This window comes from Vanessa cardui, assembly GCF_905220365.1.
Source record: "Vanessa cardui chromosome W unlocalized genomic scaffold, ilVanCard2.1 SUPER_W_unloc_2, whole genome shotgun sequence".
NCBI classification, from domain to species: Eukaryota; Metazoa; Arthropoda; class Insecta; order Lepidoptera; family Nymphalidae; genus Vanessa; species Vanessa cardui.
In genome coordinates, this window is record NW_025896131.1 from 5,001 (window position 1) to 10,000 (window position 5,000).

The 5,000-nt window shown below is 41.6% G+C and overlaps 2 non-coding genes across 2 annotated transcripts; both read left to right on the forward strand.

Annotated features, from left to right (window-relative positions):
* Positions 1-1,690: 1,690 nt before the first annotated feature.
* LOC124543469 lies at positions 1,691-3,593 on the forward strand. Its single transcript, XR_006967463.1, has one exon. It is a non-coding gene; the product is annotated as a small subunit ribosomal RNA (ribosomal RNA).
* Positions 3,594-4,359: 766 nt separating this feature from the next.
* LOC124543468 lies at positions 4,360-4,516 on the forward strand. Its single transcript, XR_006967462.1, has one exon. It is a non-coding gene; the product is annotated as a 5.8S ribosomal RNA (ribosomal RNA).
* The last annotated feature ends 484 nt before the right edge of the window (positions 4,517-5,000 follow it).

Consider the following 5,000-nt stretch of genomic DNA (forward strand, 5'->3'; position numbering starts at 1 on the left):
CGTTTATTATATAACGTTTCATTAATAAATACATATATAAATATCATTTTCGATAAATTAATACGAATCAATAACTAAACTCTACATATGTCACTACAGTACTCTATCGATACACGAACTTTCGTATTTTATCATCATGTACATATACGAATAGAGTAGTACATAATAATAATAATAATAATAATGTTATTTATTACATACGTATCGTATATTATACGACTAGTATAGTAATTAATAATAGATAATTATAATTTTTAAAACGATATACGGGTGAAATGAATGAATGAATGTATGTATGTATATTACGTAGTCTCTATAATACAATACACGAACGTTCAAACGAATAGTCTTTCATATCGACACACTTTGTGAAATCCTCGAACGTGTCTCGAAAAACTCGTTTTTCTTGTTCGTTCGTCGTCGTCTTTGTTGTTGTTGTTGTTGTTGTTGTTGTTGTTGTTGTTGTTGTTGTGTTTTTTTTCTTTTATTTGTTTTTGAATTTTATCATATTGAGATAGGCAAAAAATCGTTCCCTCGGTCCAGTATAGGTTGTACTTTGGTTACTTTGGAAGGGAAAGGATTTAGGGAGGGAGTGGTGTTGGGAGAGGGGGGGGGGGGGGGGGGGGGGGGGGTTATTTTAGGGGGGAATGTTGTTGCATCAGCGAGTCTATTGGGGATATGAGATAGAAAAAAAAAAAAAAAATAATAAAATATCACATTCCGTTCGAACGCGCCGAATGTCATCTTCGTCGCCAGGCATATATAAGGAGTAGTGATGGTTCGAACGTCGAACAAACCGAATTGTGTTCGTGAGACGCGAAGTGACCGTTCAATACTCTCGTATGACGAAAACGTATTATATGTCTTATCCATTTGTTTGTCGAGTGTATCTTGCGTAAAACGACGACGTGATGTGTTTCTCGTAGTCTCTTACTCTTGGTAGTTTACTACTTGAATATCGTCGCGATCGTCGTGGAAACACTGCAATACACACACAACACACACGGTGGTTAAATGATAATATTATATTTGTTTTCGTTCTGTAAAACTGTGCCGACCGACGGATGCGCGTAAATCTCTCTGCCTCATGCGTACCCTCTTCGTCGTCGTCGTCTTCGTCGTCGCTATCGCTACGATTATATCCTCATAATATAATTTGTTGATTTATCGTAGTCGATATGCGACGTCGTCGTGACGCGCGATACGAGTGTAACGTTAAAGACGGAGTTCTTAAAAGATTCAGTGTATTCGTACATACATATATTTTATATGTGAACGGTCGTTTCTAAAACTCTTTTATATCAATTATCATGTACATAAAATACATAAACCGAGTATCGGTACGATCACTCAAACACCGGGCGTCGATCCCAATGTTTTACGATAATAATCGTTGAACAATAAATACGTACACGTCGTGTGCGAAGTGTTATTAAAATTAAATCGATCTCGTTCAGAACTTTCGAATTCGTGACCTTTATGTGTCATTCTGTGACGACGACGAACGCCGTTCGTGTGTCTCATTGAAATATAAAAAGTCAACCGTTTAAATCGATCGCGTCTAACGCGATCGACTATACGGTGAGACGCTCGTTTCATATTGAATCTTACGTATGTATGTGAAATATGAAATCGAGAGAGGAGAAAGATATTTTGACGACTCGAACGAGTCTCTCGTATATCAGTTAGCTCCCTGGTTGATCCTGCCAGTAGTTATATGCTTGTCTCAAAGATTAAGCCATGCATGTCTCAGTGCAAGCCGTATTAAGGCGATACCGCGAATGGCTCAATATATCAGTTTTGGTTCCTTAGATCTTACTCAGTTACTTGGATAACTGTGGTAATTCTAGAGCTAATACATGCAATCAGAACTCTGACCAGTGATGGGATGAGTGCTTTTATTAGATCAAAACCAATCGACGGAGGGCGTCTCGTCCGAAGTCGTTAATTTTGATGAATCTGGATAACTTTTGCCGATCGCATGGTCCAGTACCGGCGACGCATCTTTCAAATGTCTGCCTTATCAACTTTCGATGGTAGTTTCTGCGACTACCATGGTTGTCACGGGTAACGGGGAATCAGGGTTCGATTCCGGAGAGGGAGCCTGAGAAACGGCTACCACATCCAAGGAAGGCAGCAGGCGCGCAAATTACCCACTCCCGGCACGGGGAGGTAGTGACGAAAAATAACGATACGGGACTCTTTCGAGGCCTCGTAATCGGAATGAGTACACTTTAAATATTTTAACGAGGAACAATTGGAGGGCAAGTCTGGTGCCAGCAGCCGCGGTAATTCCAGCTCCAATAGCGTATACTAAAATTGTTGCGGTTAAAAAGCTCGTAGTTGCATTTGTGCGCCGCGCTGTCGGTGCACCGCATCCGCGGTGATACTGACACGTCTGCGGAGCATATCGTCGGTGAGCCGGCGGTAAAACGCCGGTTCAATATCAAAATCCTATCGCGGTGCTCTTCAGTGAGTGTCGAGATGGGCCGACAATTTTACTTTGAACAAATTAGAGTGCTCAAAGCGGGCTCAAAATGCCGCTTGAATATTTCGTGCATGGAATAATAGAATATGATCTCGGTTCTATTTTGTTGGTTTTCAGAACTCCGAGGTAATGATTAATAGGGATAACTGGGGGCATTCGTATTGCGACGTTAGAGGTGAAATTCTTGGATCGTCGCAAGACGAACATCAGCGAAAGCATTTGCCAAAGGTGTTTTCATCAATCAAGAACGAAAGTTAGAGGTTCGAAGGCGATTAGATACCGCCCTAGTTCTAACCGTAAATATGTCATCTAGCGATCCGCCGACGTTACTACAATGGCTCGGCGGGCAGCTTCCGGGAAACCAAAGATTTTGGACTCCGGGGGGAGTATGGTTGCAAAGCTGAAACTTAAAGGAATTGACGGAAGGGCACCACCAGGAGTGGAGCCTGCGGCTTAATTTGACTCAACACGGGAAATCTCACCAGGCCCGGACACCGGAAGGATTGACAGATTAATAGCTCTTTCTTGATTCGGTGGGTGGTGGTGCATGGCCGTTCTTAGTTGGTGGAGCGATTTGTCTGGTTAATTCCGGTAACGAACGAGACTCTAGCCTGCTAAATAGGCGTCGTCATTTAGGTGTGCTCGATTTCGGTCGAGCAACTCACTGGCGGCGTATTAAAATTCTTCTTAGAGGGACCGGCGGCTTCGAGCCGCACGAGATTGAGCAATAACAGGTCTGTGATGCCCTTAGATGTCCTGGGCCGCACGCGCGCTACACTGAAGGAATCAGCATGTTCTCCCTGGCCTAGAGGCCCGGGCAACCCGTTGAAACTCCTTCGTGCTGGGGATTGGGGTTTGCAATTATCCCCCATAAACGAGGAATTCCTAGTAAGCGCGAGTCATAAGCTCGCGTTGATTACGTCCCTGCCCTTTGTACTCACCGCCCGTCGCTACTACCGATTGAATGATTTAGTGAGGTCTTCGGACCGACACGCGGTGGCTTCACGGCCGTCGGCGTTGCTGGGAAGTTGACCAAACTTGATCATTTAGAGGAAGTAAAAGTCGTAACAAGGTTTCCGTAGGGGAACCTGCGGAAGGATCATTAACGTTAACGTTATCAATCTCTTTCTCTATGTAGATCGAGTGCGATGATGAACGATAATATCAAATAACAAAAAAATAATAATAATAAGAACGTCAATCAGCGTCGTCGTCGATACGCACGTACGCGCACACGCACGCACCTACGAAACTACTACTACTACTAACTACTACTACAACTACGTTATCGAGTCCTCGACGTACGCGTGAGATACGATATACGTGTGTAAGTAGTATACGTAACGTAACGTAACGTGGTGATGTGTTTCTGTGTTCGTTCGTTCGTACGTTCGTCTTCACTGAATAGAAACGGGATTATTATTATTTAAAAAAAAAAAAAAAAAAACAAGCGATCAGACGTTCGAGATTGTCGTTTTTCGATGCGAGGACGCGATTTTCTAAACTACAACAACGACAACAACTCGATGATATTTATGATCACTCTTGTTGTGTGTACGTGTTGTGTCGCGAGAGTCGTGTAACGCGTCTTATTCGATATATTTCAGAATGTCGGTTGCGAGGAAAGTACGTCGTGTTATTGATTTAACACATCGTCATCTTCATATAAAATGTATTTCTTTTTTTTTATTTTTTTTTTTTTTTAATATATTTTTTTTTTATTTTTTTCTCTATACACTGAAAAAGAAGAGATAAATAAATAAAAATAAAAATATATACCATTCGAATCACTAATATCACTGACGTATAAAATCTTACGAGTGATCGTAGAAATCATATATTATACAAGTAACAAACAAAAAATAAACCATTACCCTGGACGGTGGATCACTTGGCTCGCGGGTCGATGAAGAACGCAGTTAACTGCGCGTCATAGTGTGAACTGCAGGACACATTTGAACATCGACATTTCGAACGCACATTGCGGTCCGTGGAGAAACATCCAGGACCACTCCTGTCTGAGGGCCGGCTGTATAAAAATATAAACCACACTGTTCAATGTTTAATGTCGTGTCGTCGTCGTAGTCGTATGATGATATCGACGTTTTACCGAACATATGACGGTATCCGCGTTCGATGTAATAATGCGTTATTTTTATTATTATCACAATAATAATATAATGCAAATTCATTCGTTCTCGGTCCGTTCAAATATTATAAAATACGATGTGTATGTATGTTTACGTAATATGCGTGTGTATATATATATATATGTAAATATATACGTTCGTGTGTACGTCTACGTCACGGAGTTTCGTTTTTGCGACGTCAGAGAGACTGAGAGCTCGTCGCTCGTCTTCGTTGACGAGAGATAGCGCCCATCTCCGACCTTTCGATCGTTTCTTCAAAGTCATCGATCAAAAAGGGTTATCGGAGATTAGGTGATATCATATTCGTCTCGATATATCGAGTGTGTACGTTCTTTCATTTATCCGACGTCAAAATTTCGATA